The sequence below is a fragment of the Colius striatus genome, chromosome 10, assembly GCF_028858725.1.
Source record: "Colius striatus isolate bColStr4 chromosome 10, bColStr4.1.hap1, whole genome shotgun sequence".
In the NCBI taxonomy this organism is placed as follows: domain Eukaryota; kingdom Metazoa; phylum Chordata; class Aves; order Coliiformes; family Coliidae; genus Colius; species Colius striatus.
This window is the reverse complement of record NC_084768.1, coordinates 32,953,995-32,971,722: the sequence shown is the minus strand read 5'-3', so window position 1 is coordinate 32,971,722 and position 17,728 is coordinate 32,953,995.

The following is a 17,728-nucleotide window of genomic DNA, read 5'->3' as shown; positions in this document are numbered from 1 at the left end:
GCAGGGTCAGCCCTTCTCCCATGGATGACCTTTCTGTAGTCCTTAACTCCTTCCCTCTTTGGGCAGCCAGAGTGGAAGAGAAAGGGAAAAGAAAGGAGAAGAGAGTTTTGCATTAAGATGATGAGCTGATTCACTCATGCAATGTGCATTACAGCTCCCAGTCATTGGCTCCTTCCAACCAAAAGCTCTGTCAGTCTGCACTTGTAATTCCTGCAGTTGTGCTCTCTGGTAGTTAAGGTCTGAATATGGGCAGAATGGGGTGCAGGAATGGAGGAGAGAGCCTAACTGGGCTCTGGCCTCCCCCTCTGGGGGTGGTGTTTTGTGAGTTTGCCTTTGTCAGTCACCCCGTGGCTGTGGAGGCTGGCTGGCTGTGCACCTGCCCCAGCTGGAGCAGTCACTCTGGCTTCGATCTTCAGAAATTCAAATTGCAAGGGACACCTGGAATACCAGCATGGCCTTGTCAGCAATGCCAAGAAGACTGCTCCCATGCTGCCCCCATGAAGCACTGAAGAAAGCTCATCTCTTTCTGTTTTGTTTGTTTTCCAGCTCTAAACCAGCAGTTAAGATGCTTGTGGAAGCCTGCAGGCAGCACACGTGTCCCCAGCATGGGCAGCTCTGCAGGAGAGCCGAGGGGGTGTTGGGAGGCTGGGGCTGTGTCCATCAGGCAGTGCACGGACGAGCAGTGTAGGGGGGACACTGCAGTTCCCTTTGGGGCCTTCCCCAGGTTTCTGGCTTTTTTAAAATCAGAGCTTCTGTCCATGTGCTTAACAGCCATTGATGCCTTTTCCCACGCTTTATTTCCTGGTTTTGCATCTAACCTTGTGGTATTCACACACAGAATACCAATGGATTCCACAACTCAATTTGCAGGGGAGATCAATTCACTTTCTGATTTCCTCAACCAGCTAGCCAATAATTTCAGGTAATGCCCTCTATCTCTTAAATTGTGAGAAGAGATGAACAATTGCTCCCTGTTTGTCTTCCCTGTGCCACTCAAGGATTTACAAACCTCTGGTGTACCTGCCACACGCTGCCTCCTTTCCCAGGGGAGAAGCTGTCGCTCCTGTACAAAAGGCAGCTCCCACGTGTGCTCGTCAGTGTTGCTTTTCTCTACATTTCCTAGCTCTGCTGCAACTGGTGTTCAAAATGCAGGCACACCAGAAATGGACACCTTGCCATGATGATGCTTGGATCTTTTTTCATCACTCTCTTACTAATTCCTAATTTATTTGTTAAAGCACCCGTGAATGTGAGCTGCCATCCCATCAATGTCCACTCACATTAACAGCTATTCTGAAGGTTACTAAATAATTTAATTGCCATCAGTGTGTGTATGTAGGAGAAGTGGCTTTCCTCCAGTGAGCATTAATTTGCATTTATTAATACTGAATTTTGCCTGCTGTTTTTAGCTCCTAATCTCTCAGTAGCATACAGTCCCATAAACAGGGTTCCAACCAGACAGGTGGCAGTAACGCTCTGATAGTAACACTCCGTGTACCAGAGAAGCCAAAGTTCAAGAAACAGCTTGAGCAGGCTTACCTGGAAAGATATGCATCAGTGGAACCCAATACTAAATGCCATGACTCTTAGTTTAGGTCATGTGTGGTAGCCAAGATGGGGAATGCCAACGTGTGTAGTGCTGTTTTACCTGTGTGTTCTGCCAGAGCAGGAAGCTGCTGTCAGGCATTTTGAAATCAGAAGCACTGTCAGGTTGTGCATCTTGGGTAAAAATGAGGGTGGTGGCTCATGTTCATGATTTGTTTTTGATTTCTCTTCCTCTTAAGCTAGGGCAGAACTTGTGGGAGGAAAGACTTTCGTAATCAGTTACACAGAGGCTTTCTTGTGACCATTTTCTAGTAGCAGCATCATCATGCAAAACCAAGGTCTCCTGTTAAGTACAATCAAACATTGTCCTTTTTGTGTCACTCAAATACTTCTGAAAGTCTCTTGTGTATAGAAACCTATTTCCAAAGATTTTTCTGTTACAGAGCCTCACCTTCCTTAGGCTACTGCTTACAAAGTGCTTAAACTATTTGATGACTCAAACTGCCTATACTTCCCGACTTTCTGCTGTTTTCAGAGAGCTTTGTACAGCTTGCTAGAGCCCAACCACTTCAAATAATTTCTCAGGTGCCAGAAGTCTGGCTAGGAATTCAACTTGCCAGTAACTATAGCTAAGAGCTTCTGTCTGGGGGCCCCGATATCCCTCTGCAGATTTGCAGATGGAAATTAACTGAACACTTAAAAAGCAAATGTGATCTTCAAGAAAAGAAACTAGTGTAAAAATGGTGTCATTTTTGTAGTGTGTCTGTCTGCAGAGAGCATGAAACAATAGCTCTGAATGGTGGAAAGTTTCCTGTTCAGTTCTGTGTGGGTTATTTTTCTCCAGTTTGTTTGAGGTCACTTGACAAACATCAGCATTTTACTGTAAAACAGAAAATTCCAACTGCACCTGGAGATTCCCAGCTAGATAATCACCACCTGCAGAACACAGCGCTAGCACAGCTTATCATCTTCCTCAGGCAGCCAATGTGCTCGAGTGTCCTTTCCTGGCCCAACAACTCCACCTTTTGCAGGGATGGCTCTTCTGCTCAGCATCAGGCATGGGGTCATTGGCTGGTAGATGTGAGTTCCTGGTGTAACAGTTCAAAGTGCCCATGACAGCATTCTGGATTTATGTGCATTAACTTGGAAAGCACAAGTCAAACATGTATTGAAGAGAAAGAAAAGAGTGTTCCTTTTGCTCAGAGTTCAGCGTGCAAACCCCAACTTCTGGCTAACCACAACTTCCCCAGGACTGTGATTGCACAGTCTGTGGCAAAATGCATGTCCAGAGAGAAAGGGAAACAAAATATGGGCATAAAAAAAGAAAGAGAGCTGCTGGTCCCTGCTGCTGTCAGCCTGCACCCGACACAGTGGCTTTTCAAAAAGCCTTGGGCTTTATGTATTGAAATGAATTCCTTTGCCTGACCCTTACAGGCAGGATTTCACTGACAGTGTCACTGAGAAAAGGATAGCACTGCCACAAATGAATCACAAAACCAACCTTCCAGCAGCAGCTTTGCAGGCCAGGAGGAATATCAAGGGGCTTTCTTCCACACACCCAACTCACACTTCAACATCCCATACCAGCACTGCTCACTCTATTGCATACACAGTCCCTTGCAGCTCAGGGAGGAATGGATGAGGGCAGAGGCATATGTAGTAGGTTCCTCTGACATGTTTTAAGTTTATGCAAAGAAAATAGCTAAATAAACCTTTTCTGACAAGTGGAGGAGCTCATGCCTGGTAGCTGGTGGGGCTGACTCAAGTGACTAGAAGATCAAATTGCACAGCCTTAGCAGAAAGCATCTGGGCAGCCAAATTGTGGCACAGCATTTACCCTGTGAATCAGTTGTGAACTGTTGATTGCCTTCCTGTTGCCTTCACTGTAGCCCTGACATCACCATGGAGAGATAAAAGCCTTATCTGTATAGTCCCACAGAGGAAGCTTATCAAATAAAGAGTGATTAAATGTTGGCCAACAAACTGTGCCTTGAACTCCTTCAAGAAACTTCTGTGCTGCACCAATGTCTGGGGCAGCCCCGCTGCTGGCAGTGGCTCTGCCTCACTGGGAGAACAGAGAGGTGACCACTCATCCAAATCTGAAAGGGACAGCCACAAGCTGAAATTTCAGTGGATTTGGGAGGTTTTGGGGACCTGAAAAGTGAAGGTCCATCCTGGTTTAGGTAAGTTACACAAAGAAATGCAGAGCTGTAAGAGGACGTCCTTGTTTAAAACATAATCAGCAAAATGATCAAATGACATTATATTCATTTTCCTACAGGCAAAAAGCTCTACTTTGAGGTTTAGAAGTTTTGATCTAGACTGTGACATGATACTGAGTTCTCAGCAGGAATGATTCCTTTGATAATTGCATTGCTCAGAAGGTTAGTTAAGGAATAAGCATTATTATGTCTGCATTAATAGTTAACCGAGAGTTGCCAGTGAGCCATTAACTGTCAAAGCCAAAGTAAGAAACTTCCTTGGAATCATGGAAATGTTGCTTACGTGGTATGGGGATGATTCAGTGTTCTCTAGGGAATTGTTATAACACTATCTTAGCTTAAAGAGCAACTGAATTGCCTTTTGAATTAGCTTCTTTAATGAAAAGCGGCTGCAAGGTTATAATGGGGGGGGTGTAACTGACAATAAAGCACCTCACCAGCCTCTTCTGCAAATGGAAAAAGAAAAAAAAGCTGTTAATTTCTTTCATTTGTACTCTGGCATTGCCCTTATTTCAATAATAAATCAAACTTTCACCAAGAGGTAAAACAATAGTACATCAAACGAGCAAGAAGCTGCACATGTGTACAGCTATCACACAGCTCCCACGGGAAGGATGGGTTTTTCACTTGGGTGCTGCATTACTTGGCTGTTGGGTTACAAGACAAAGCCAGAGTTGCCCTGAACATCTCACCTCCTGCCCAGGAGCCCAGCAGAATTTCTTGGGGCCCACAAAGCTGCAGCAGCTCATGGGAGCTGCAGGATCACTAATGCCTTTTCATCTCGTTTTACTGTTTAGCGCTTCAATAGACACCACACCAGAGTTCAAAGTTTCTATCTAATAAAAGCAAAAGAGGAAAGTTTATGAGGCTCCTTTTGCAACCTAAAAGGTACTCTCTGAGTCTAAGAAATAAGGTGAAAATTGAGAGTGATTCTAGGAAGAGAAAAACTATTACAGGAATTTAGTGCATGCTCTGCTTTTGTCCACCAGCAATACCTTCTGCAATAAACAAAACAACCTGGCCATCCTGTGCTGACATAAAAGCAAGGCTAAAGCAACCTTAGAGTAAGATTTGTCATTGGGCTTGAGAGGAAAGAGCTAAGTGAGAATAGCTCTTTGGAGACCATGTGTTCATCCACTGACAGGAAAGCACAAATTTTATAAGCAAATTAACTGTGACAGCTTAACAGAGTAAAGTTGTTCAGTCTTTACTGGTGCCTTCCAGCATGTTGCTTTAGTCCTGGGATTGCACATATTTAGTTATCATATCCAATTGTGGGGAAGAAATATGAAAGGGGAGGTGCAAAAGCAGGAAAAGCAACTCATTTCTAACCCTCTGTGATGACTGTGCACTATGGCATGCAATTTTAAAAGACTTTCCAAGTACCTCACAAATCCAATTGTGCCTCATTTTGTCACACATGGGGACCAGAAATGAACAAATACACTTCTGCTGAAGGCTCAGCTAGAACTCGTTTGCATACTAGCTTTTTCTTCATTTCTGAGGTTTTGCTGAAGCAGAGAGACTCTCAGAACACACCAGCACCAGCCCTATCCAGAATATCTAACACAAAAACGTAGTACTGGGTCAAACCAGCAAGTCTTTGCCAGTTTTTCTTAACCAAGGTTAAAAAAAGCCATCTCCTATCAGGCTAAAATAGATGGAATTCCCTCATTTTTATTCTTTTCCCCCCCTTTCCATAAAGCTGCAAAGCCACTTCCCACGGCCCCACGCTGGCTCCTGCTCAGGGCTCTGCTGAGGCTGGCGATGAGCTGGGGCAAAGAGAGCCCAGCCTCAGCCCCAGTGCTGCCCCACATGCTGAGGAGCAAAAGGAGCTACTGTACTTTGTCTCATTACTCTGGGAGTGGCACAAAGATAACTGTCACCTGGCACTTGGACTGGGTCTACAGATGCCAGAACAGAAAAGTTCAAATACAGTACAGAAGGAGCAAAATACCTTGGATACAATTAGAAGGACATTTGCTGTCCTGATTTCAATTCTTTTTAGCCTAGTTTTTCCCCCTTAACCCTGAGCATGTTCCTGTTCCCACGTGCCATGCCTTGCTCCCCACACCACGAGTGTTGTGCCTGCAGTGTGTGAGGGTTGCTATGGGAATTCTGCCTTCACTGCTCAGAAACTCATTGTCTGCAACTTGACAAGGCTGATCAGTGTTCTCACTATGTATGTTCATCTGCCCTTACAAGCATTTGCCTTATGGAAAACAATATTATTTCACCCCTGCTTTTTAATACATCACCTCATTTACCAAAAGTATTTACTAGGAATCTGCAAGGCTGTGATGATTTTCCTTGGGAGTCCCCCTCTGATAGGGCAGATGCAGATGCCAGATTGTTCTCCCTGGTTATTTGTGGTACTGCTATTTTATGGCAAGGATGTAGGAACACAGGTCTGACCCCACAAAACAGCCAGAGCAGTGGCACATGGCACGGCCGTGCGTCCACACAGCTGGCAGCTGACACCTAGCTCACTGCACTGAACATTTCAGTGTTAATGCTAGTGTTTAAACTCTGACACCAGCTCAAAGCACGACTGCGTTCCCTGAGTAACTGCAGCTCTGCAGATGTATTTATGTTGTTTTAGGGTCTGTGGGTTCATCGTGGCACATGTGAACACTGCTGATGGGATTGCTCAACACCCCGTCCTTGTGCTGGGATCCACAATCCCAGGAAAGCAATGAAAAGACCAAGGACTGTGGTGAGCTGTTCTAATACAAAGTCTCCCAATTAAGCAACACTCAAATTACTAATAGTATTTGGGAAAATTTTGCTCATTAAAAAGAAACTGGAGCAGAAAATAGAATCAGTGTCTTGATCTTCTTAAATCTGGTAGTGACCAAAGTATTTCTGCCATTTGTCTCTGAAAGAGGTTTGGGGGTGTTTTTTTGGGAGGGGAGCATTTTCCATTGTCTCAGCTTCAGTATCTCAGCTGCTCTCCAGCAGCAGCAACACGACTTTAGAACGGAAGCAATAAAGCTTTAATTACAGGGCAGGGTAACAGCTACAAATGCATCTTCTACTGCTACATGTTCTCCAGAAGGATGTAATCAATTCACACTGTTTTGAATGATGTTTCATATTGTGATCTTGTAAACAGAACTTAAAATAGCCAGTTTATAAAGAAAGCAAAAATGTCTATAATTAGGAGAGCCTTTCTTTTCTCCAAATTAACCCTAAAGAAAAGTGGGAGGATGGAGGTAGAGCAGCTTTGATTTTGAACCCCCCACTGAAGTAAAAGAATGCTAATGTTTTGGAACTTGGTTTGGGCTTAAGAAAAACAGACAGCCATTAAACAACATCCACAACCACTAAATGTGGTGTGTCAGAGAGGAACCGAAACAAAATGGTGTTTCTTTACCACGAATTAGCTCAGAGAGTGATCAGTGACACACTGTTCTGAGTTTCAGTACGAAAACTAGAAAACAGAGTTGACAGAATTCAGCACTGTCAGGATTTGGGTGGCACCTTATCATTTAACAAGTGATCAGTGGCTTCTGCTCCACACCGTGGTGGTGGGGCTCAAGTCTCCTGTGAATTGAATATCAATCTTGGGTTTGAAACAGGCTACCAAGAGAGGCTGGTAATATATCATCCAGGAAAAAACTAAACCAAGGCTTCATTACAGCAGATTTTGAGCAGTTCAACACCCTTGCCCTGGAGATGGAACTGTAGTGCATCCAGAGCAGATTTCCCCCTTTGGGGTCAAGTTTGAAGAAGGCAGGATTAATGGATAAACCAGTTATAACAGCACTATTGCAGGATGTATAGTCTTGAACTATGGTGTCATAAGAAAGAGGGCACAATATGAATGCAAAGTAATGTTGCTTAGTAGAAAAAAGCATATTTATAGTATCCTGTGGCTGAGTAAAGTCCCAGGGAGTTAAATCAGCCTTCTGCTCAGCCCTTCAGCTTCTGAACGCAGGGGCTGAATGTTGGCCAACGTGGAACAGCCTTACCCGTGAGCCAAAAAGGCACAAAGATGCCATTGGACCACCTTTTTGCTGCTGAGCCATAGCTTGTTTTTGGACTGTAGTCTCTCCCTCCTTTGCCACTTGCCAGCAAAACTCAGCGTGTTTGTCAAAAGGCTGATCGTCAAGGAATCTGAGGATCATCAAGGATCATCAAGGAACCTGAGGATCCTTGTCCACCTTATTTATCATTTCTTTGCAAAGACAAAGTCATAAGCCTGCTAATGACTAGGAAAAGAAGGCATTTCTATATGTGGAATGGTACCTTTCTTTACAGTCTCTTTACTCCTCAAGTGAGTAGAACCAAAAGTATTACAATAAACCACAAACTGTTTTTGTGTGTCTCAAAGCCTCTTAGGATACAGTGATATCCCCCCCCTGTGGCAGAGGGCAAGAAAAGCTTCTCACTCTTCTAAGTCTTCAACATAACACACAAAATGGGAAGGACAAAGGCTGTCAAGTCTCTTGGCCTTCTCTGTTTCTTAAGTTTCAGCATGTACTTCTGCAGCATATGGGTACAACTAATTACATTTGCTGAGCAGATGTGCAAAAGATGGATTGATATGCCAGGGCTGGTAAATGTTCACTGAGGAGGAGCCTGGTGTGCCTGTGACACAGCTTGGAAATGAGACACTTATGGAAATGACAAATGTAAACCATTCCATTCTAATACATTACTCCTGAGGTTAAAAGAAGCCCAAGTCCATTGGCAACGAGGGGAAAATTGTGTAACTTGTCTCTGTTTCCAGTTTTAGAACAATTAGTGTTTTCAAAATCTTTGGAAGACAGACACTGGGTTTTTCAGACTTGTTTCCATCCTTCCATTTGCTACTCACTGTTGGAAAGGAAGGTGAAGAAGAAAGGCTTTGGAAGGGAAGGGGAAAAAGGTGAACTCCTCTCACACAACAAACAGATTTAAAAAACATTAGTTTTCCCAATGTTAAAATGAAGAGACGAGTGATGAGACTAGTGAGAATGTGTACACAGGACACCTGAGCAAAACAGCAAGCAAGGAACCACCGATGCTGTCACTTGATGTGGTGTGTCAGAGCAGATCTGACCGCAGATGTGGCTGCTGCCACAGCAGCTTCTGCTGCTCAACGTGCCCACCTGAGGCACGACAGAAGCCTCAGGGATTCTGTCCTTCAAAAAGATACAATCCTATTGCCCTAATTCAATATTAAGCTGGTGAGAAAAGTCACTTTACAATCTATTTGATGTTTAAGATGGTAATTTTTGCAAGTGTTACAGTCCCTCTGTAAACGAGGACACTTGTGATCACGTAACTGCCTTTAGCCAGATCTGGGCATGTCTAACTCTAAGAGGTCTCCTTTTGCTTTCCTTGAACAGAGCCGAAGGAAGTTTGAGAAGTTTGTGTATTCTCTGTAGGGAAAGAACTAAAGAGGAAAAGTTTTTTGCCTCTCCAAGTGATTCCCAGTCACCATCCTTTTTACTTTCTCCCATTAGTCTCGACGTTACTACTCACGAATCTCAAACCTGTGTATTCACCTTCTCTGGCTTTCAGGTGCTTTTCCTTCATAGCTAATTTCTTTCTTCATTTCAGAACCCTTCATTTCCCTCCAACATCATGTAATATTTATCACATTAGTGCTAAAGCTGCATAAATAATTCATCATCTATTTTGCCTCTTTTCCTATTCAGGTATGGCCCATAATGATTTACTTGAAATATTCATTATTTGAAATGTGTTGCTGAATATTTCTTGCAACCAATTCTCGGCCGGTGTGTTCAGGGGTGCAGCAAAAGCCCCAGGAGGTAACAGTGTCATCCAGCTGTACCCTGATGGAAGCTCTTCTACTCATCTGCATCTGTTTGCTGCATCTGCTGTAAACATCCCTGCTTGAAAATAGCTTCCTGCAAATACTTCTCCATCTTCACTTAAATGTGACAGGTTCCTTACCAAGTGAAATGTCGTGTGCAGGATTTCCATGGTCAGCCTTTGGGAAGCCTGAAAGAGATACCGCTGGCTTGTGGTAATGCTGACAGCTGATAATGCTGACACAAGGCCCAGGACTGTGCTGGGGGTTTCCCTTGAGGCAGGGATGCAGGCAGCAGCAAGAGGTCAGCATCGCTCCTGGAGCAGAGGGACGCAAACAAGAGGCTTCACTCACGGGCAGCCACACACAGTATTGAGGCCAGAGTGGCAGCCAGGGTGTGGGTGCTGTGTTCACATGGATGAGGGATGCCACATTTTGGGCAGCGAGAGGCTGGGCTTTCAGAGGTCTAAAACGTGATGGGATCAGCAGGTCCTGTGCCCTGTTCCCCACCTGCAACGAGCTGTTTGCAGTCCCTGGCTGCTCTCATCGGGGGAGCGGCCGTTTCCAAGCCAGCATCCCAGACTACAAATCCTCTGTTAATGAGATCCTCAAGGGAAGGTCCTTGGACAAATCCATCTCTTGTATCTCCAGCTTTCAGCTCATTTATGCACCTTATTATCAAGGGGCAGTACTTTCTTGGCTATTTTGGCTTCTTAGGCGAGAAAATTGGTGCCATAGACAGTGACAACAAGTGTCAGTGGTAGCCTGGTTATTTCTCACCAGGCGTTTGTGTAAGCAGCTATGTAAATATTGTCATACCTCAGACTCTCAGCTCTCAAGACTGGACTGTTTTCAGCTTTGTTGATAAAGCACCTAAACAGCAGTTTCTGCTCTGAAGTTGGGATTTCTACTTGCTGCTAGAATGGAGTTAATATGTAGCTCTGCACATGTATTTCTGGTACATCCTAGGGTTGCAAACCACTCCTGTTGGCAGTAAGAGCAAGTGGCCATCACAAACTCAGGGCCAGGACCCAGAGTGTGTCACCTATAAAACACAGTAAAGCTGCTTGCCAAATCCTGTCAGTTACAAAGTGAGTTCTCAATGACATTCCTCTTGCAGTGAGGAGGTTGCTTTTCACTTCATTGCTAATGATAAGTTCAATCATTTACTGCTTAATATTCCCAATTTAGCACTAACTGAACATTAAGTGATATAATTGCTGCTGAAGCCCCTGACCAAATTGGAAAAGGATAGGAGACAATCTTTCAAGTATCAGGGCTTGCTCTGTGCTTGCACTGTTCCACCTCCTGGTTTCATTAGCGATGCCAAACAGGGAGTGCTGACCCCGAGGGCTGGCTTCTCTCCTCCCAGAACGGGCAGTTCAATCCGTGCAGCTTTGCTGTGCAAGCTGCCAGCTGGACCTGTGCTCTGCAGAGGCTCTGGGAGCATGTCCAGCAGCAGGGAGGAAACATCGAGGGGCAGGCAACACAGATCCCATGGAGCTGTGCTGTGAAGAGGACAGAGAGAAGGTGCTCTGCTTCATGCCAGAGCAAACAAGGGGGACTCACTTGGAAGAGAGTGAGGAAAACAAAGCCAACCTTTCTGAATTTCTGATAAAGCCCTGATACACAGAACTATGTGTAAGGAAGCCCACAAAGCAGACAATTGGTACTGAGAAGCAGTCTGTAAATGACTGGCTAGGGAAGCTGTGACTTTGTGGAATCATGTCACTTCTCCTGTCAGGCTGAGCTGTCACCCACTGCAGCCAGACTCCACGCATGAATGAGTATCCTGTAACTAATTATTACTTATCCTTTTTCTACATGACCCCTGGAGTTGTTTTTTATAAGCTGCAAGAGGTCAGAACCTGATTTGCATTCAGTGTTACTGACAGTAGGAATGATCAGAAGAATTCACTTAACAAATACAGATGATAAAATGAAATGTCACACTTTATTACATACTTTTGTTCCATCTGTCTGAGCAATTTTAAATGCCAGCTTTAAAGCAGTGCCAGCAGGCCATGTCTTTCAGGGGCACTTGCACATGGCTGCACTGGCTTTTGGCATTTCCTTTCTATTAAAAGGATGATTTGGTGACATGGCAAACTCCTGGAATGGGGCAAAAGGACACATGTTGGCAGTGGGACACTCACTCGTGCCTCTGCCAGCTCTGCACCATAACAGCATCTCTGTTACTGGGCACTTTCTTGTGTCACTCACAGCATTTCACTTGTTCACATAAGAAATATCTCTAGCTTTGGACAATTCCACATTATGTTTAAAATACTTAAAGCCTTGCCACCACTGAGGCAAAGCAATGGTGCCAGTGGGTAGGTGGCAGCTTGTGGTGCTTTTTCCATGTTCCTACCAGGCTGCTTCTCTTTTATTCTGGTCCTTGTGGGGATGGCACTTGCCCTGCCTGCCAGGGCTGCCTGACCAGCCAGACATACCAGGCCTACCCTGTCTCCACCAAGGAGAGAAAGAAGTCTACCTCAGCCCCAAAGTCCATCCAAGACAGTGAGTATTCAAGTTTAGCTCAAGCTTGTTGCATTTTTGATGCATTTTCTGCTTCAAAAACACTGTGAAAAAATGAAGAGGAAAAAAGACCCAGAGGAAATAACTCACAGAGAAAGAAAGATTGGGAAATGGAGCACAAAGAGAATAAAAAGTGTAGAGAGTTGCTGATTAAAGAGTGGAGAAGGGAAAAAAGATAGAGTGAATATGATTCCTGTGGGACCTGACCTAGGTGAGACCTGCTTGAGCAGGGGGATGGGACTGGATGGTCTATAAAGGTCCCTTCCAACCCCCACCATTCTTTGACTCTGACATACTACATGCACCATGTCCAAGCCTGGCTTTCTATGCTAGCTCAGTGGCACTCTGGCTCTGATGCACACAACTGGTGCTTTCTTCTCCTTGGTAAAAATCTGACTGGCTGCTAAGGAGGACAATGGTATTACAGAAGCCAACCTGTTACTGTCCCAGCATTAGTTTAAGTAAGGTACAACCTAATGAGCTGCCAGGAGTATCTCTCTTGCTATGTCCCCTCCATGAAGAACTCTCATGCCATGTGTCTCCCCTCGCTGTCCTGTTTGTATTCCCTCTTAGAGCTCAGAACTTGACAAAACATGTGCAAACCCAACGTGTTTAGGACTTGGAGAACAGTCAAACAGTTGCTTCTACAAGCACACACTCATTTTGGATGGAGAGACCTTAAAAGGTGCAAAACTGCAGCCCACAGAGCCTTAGCACATCTCACATCACATATTAGCAGCTACTTGGAAACAGAGGCTGCAAGTTCCTCTGTGACCTTCCCTGGAAATTCCAACAGCATTTCAAAGCTGACATTTGCTTTTGCTTTGTTTTCTGAAAGTGTTATTTCAGCCCATTTTAAGTGCATGTATGGAGAGAGGCAAAAGTGTGAAGGCACAACTGAAGCCATTATATTCCTCTTGGGCCTGAAATTTCCACAGTGAATTAATTACAGTTGGACTTCCACTAACTAGAAGTTAAACTTTCCCGTTTCTGTGAACTAAAAAGCAAGCTGGTAAATTGCCTTGGCTGCCTTTGAGGCCCCTAATGTATCTTTCAGCCTTTCATTTAAAAGCTGGCTGTGCCATGGTCATGGCCAGAGGAGAAGATGCCAAGCATTTATCAAGTTCAGGCTGGTTTTTAAAAGCACATCAGGAAACATGTACACCAGAGTCAAATATGCCACTTTTTAACAACCAGTGAGTAAGGCTTTGCTGAATGAGAAGACACCACATTTAACAAATGCTCCATCATTCCACACTAAATCTTTGAGAAGACATTGGTGTTCTTTTTCCCTAGTTAAGCTTTCATTACTTTATTATGCTTGTTCTCTGCAAATAACACGAGAATGGGGGCCCTTGTTCCTGAAATGCTGTAGGTTATAAGGGGAGGGAACTTGAGTATTGGGATTTGGATGTGAGAACTTTGCTAACTCCAGGCTACTATTAGTTTTGCACCCTGCCAGTGAGCAAAGCATGGATTAGACTGGCAGAAATACTCCCAACGGCGCTCAGACCTTGGAGCAGATTTCGCTCAGACCGATTGTTCCATTAAGCTCCCAATGTGGGTGAGAAGTCACACTAGTAATTTGCATCTTCATAAAAGAATTAGCAGAGCTGCTGCTTTGAAGTTGAATTATCCATGTGCACGTTTAAAGAAGAATATTGAAGATGCATTGTGTTGTTTGCACAGCTGCAGAGAGCTAAATACATGGGATGCTTGCAGGTTCACTACCAAACCTTCCAGGCAGCCAGGGAAACACAGGGCTATTGTGGAGTCTGCAGGACATCTACAACCATGGCCAGGCATTGAAGCACAAGGGGAAGCTCTAAAGAAAGTTTATAACTTCATTTGTGGACATTGAGGATAAACTCAACAGGCCACTTAAGAGTTTGTACTATGAGGTGCCAGCTGCAGCTCCATAATTAAGGCTGAAGTGAGCTTTGAATTTAAATTGGGGTTCAGCCTCACTTTTTGTGTGGACAGTGGTTTCCTTGCTTTTTCCCTCCTGTCTCGGAATGTACAATACTTGCTCTTCGAGTAAATGATGGATATCCTACTAACTAGGGAGTAAATCAAGCAGTTAAAGGTTAAAACTAACCTGTAGGATAGACTGTCATGCAATTAGATTCTATCCAGAACACTCCCAATGGGCCTGTCTCAGCTCTCAGTTGGTGTGGCAGTGCCTGGGCAAGGCTGGAGCTGCAGCTCCCACCTGCTGTGGTCCCACGGGGCTGGTGGCAATGACATCACTTGCAAAAGCATCTGAAAAATACTCTGATATTGGCTCATGCACCCCATCAAGAGAGATTCCACACTGGATGGGGCTTCAGAGAAGCCACACAGACAATTATTCACTATGAAACAGTGTAAGCTGTGACAAAAATGACTATCAGACTGTTCCAGGTAGGCTGCAGCTACTGCTGTCTACTCAAAGTACTTGATGTGTGTACTATTTTCCATCCTCCACCCTTAGATAATTGACAGATTTCATGGACCACTGTACTGTTTGATGCCACTGTGCCACAATCTGGCTGCTGGTCATTTTTGCAGAGAACAGAACACTGCAAAAAGACAGGCATGACACACAATGTTTATCTATGAGAGAGGAAGATACTTTGACAGGACTTTTATATTTATGCTAGTGACTAATCAAAGTTCCAGCTCAGCATCTGAGGATCAGCATTTCTGATTTTCTGGCCGTCTGTCTCTTAATCAGAGCAACACCTTAACACCAAGGGTCCTGCATCCTGTGGCATTTGTTATGGGAATGTCAAATCTGCAAAGCAGACAGATCTGTTTGCAAGGAAACAAAAATGCTACAGCTCTGATGGTACCAAAACTAACCAAGTGCCTTTGAACACTACTTTCCCTATAGCAAGAGGAAGGTTTTCTGAAATGCAGTAAGGAAGGAAATCTCATAGATGAGAATCCAGGGCGTTCTGTACAATTTCATGCACTGATGCATCTTTGCCAAAAGGAACAGAATCCCTTCAGCTTACAGCTGCACGTGTAATTAACCACATGGAAATGATAAGCCACAGGAATTCAATAGTTTGCCCCAAAATGTCATCCTCTTGGGTCTTGTGGCAAACTGTTACACAATGAGCCTAAAACGTTACAGTCAGATCTGGTCAGTTCACACGTGGTGCATTCAGATAGCTGTGTCCTTCCAAATGAAAAACCCCAGTGCAAGAGATAACAATGGATTTATTTCATTGACATACCACTGATCCTCCTACAACTAAGTTTGGGGTTCATCAGTTTTACTGCAGTTTACTACTACACGTTGAGGAATCACTGGAAAAGCATCAGATCCTGATGCAGTCAGAATCCCCAAGTAAAATGCACATCAATATCAAAATTGATCCAGTCTCTTTCCACAGCACACATCTTTTGGAGCAAGTGTAAATGTTATACGACTTCAACTAAAGCCCTGCCAACAATATTAAGATTGTAGCTGATTTCTAGCAACTGCAGACACCTCTAACCCTGTAACCACAGTGTCCACAACATTTATTTGTAGCCATTCACATTCCTGTAATCTATAGAATTGTTGTCTCAATGTTTAGTGCTGCAACAAATAATGTCTTTTCACTACATTTTAATTTATTTCATATCCAATACTGTTCACACTCCTATTGAAAAAGAAGAAGGAAGGTTTTTCTGTAGTTGTTCACACTGACTTGTGTTCTTTTCCTTAGCTGTTTATCATCTACACACTATTTGCTAGCTACACAAACCATCCTTGTCAAACTTGCATCATTATTGCCCTGTTACAATGAGACTTCAGCTTGTATTTTATCACTAACCAAAACCCCACAAACCAAGGATCTGTCCCTAAGAAGGGTTTGCATAATCCAGCCAGGCAGAAAGCAAAAACCATGCCACACTGATTTGCTCACTGCTGATCTGAACAGTTGGAAACACTGATCTTTTGTATTAAGTCATTTGTAGTCCATTCACAGACATAAAATAGCTGAGAGGATTTATTATATATATATATATATACACACTTTGATCTGAAATCCACTTAGTCCAGTATGAAGTGTCTGATGGGTATCAGCACTGTGTTTGTCACCAGAGGTTGGGTGGGAGCAAATATGAAATAACAATTGTACAGGAGTCCTCCTATTTAGGACTAAGATTGCTTCTTCAGACTAATGGTTTGATTCTTTTGTAAATAGCTTGAAAACCTGTGTACAATAACCATGACCATTTCCATCATCTAGACATCTCATTTGTTTTTCTGAATGTCACTAAGCTCTGAGGTTCAGCAGAACCCTGGGCTTTTGATTAATTTAAGAAGTCATCAGTTTTAAGTGTGTCTCAGAAAAAATCCTCTGCACACATGGTAACAGCTCCCAGGGAGATGGAGCTTCTCCTCTCCTCACTTACTTTCCCCACAGCCTCTTTCAGTTGCCACACTGAGCTAGATTCAGGCTTCTTTTGGAAGAAAACATCTGAAGATTCTGTGATTTTGCAAAATTATTACTACTCAATGCATACTATCTGCTTCTCTCAACACTTCTCATCTTCTTTGATAAAGGTACATTCAGTTTTCTCAATGAAATGTTTTGCTTCTGCTTCCTCCACATGAAACTCAAACACTCTAATGAGCTGACCTTTTTTTTTCCCTATAGCCTCATTTGTTGAGCAGGGCACACAGGTTGAAAAATGGGTAACACCACAGTCACAAACAGCACAAGATACTCACAAGTGTCAGCAATAACCATCAACACTAATACTCAGTAATACGTTTGAAACAGATGCAAAAAGTCTGCAAGGTATATGACTAAGGATCATTCCCCTATCTCACTTACTGCACACAAGTTCTTTCTACTCCCAGCCCACCTCAAAAGTGAATTTTGTTTTCTGTCTCCTGAAGGGGAAAAGGAAAAAAAGAATTCTTCAGTTAGCAGCAAATTGGTACCAGAGAGAATTTATTGACACCGAGTCAATCAAAACCTCCACGTGCTGTGTGGATCCTCACCCACCAGACTGGCTCAGGGAGCTGATGTGTGGAGGAAAAGTATATAGTTTAATTGAGTATTATTATCTATAGACTACCAGGGAGGCCCTGAGGTATTCTGAAACAACTTGTGAAAGGAAAAAACATCTGCAGTAAAGAGCACAAAGACCATCAGTCTTTGCTTATTTTACTTAGAAGTATTTTAAATCTTGGTTTTATTTCCAAGAGATCTCAGCCTGCAAAGGTACCACACACCAGTGTAACAGCTGCAGGTTATATTAAGACAACTGAATTGCAAGGACACTGTGGAGCACTGCACTGAACCACCAAGGAGTGCTGCAGAACCCCTCTATTATTTTAACTGTGTACACACTACCAAAGACAATAAAAATATCAGGTATTATTGATACTGTGTCACAGCACAGTGGATAGGCTGCACAGAGCCCAGAAAAGGAACACCTGAATAGTTCTGTGGTTGAAATATTGGAATGAAGTTTAGAGAGTTTGTAACCTGGAAAAAAAGAGACACACAAAAAAAAGGAGATACACATACAGGATCCAGCCCTGATCTCAGAACTGTCATCGTATCAGTTGCATTACAGAAGATGCTCAGCTCGTGCATGATGGATTTTTTTATTGTTTAATCATTGTAGGTTTCTCTAAATTAAACACAATGTTCTACTGTTTGGA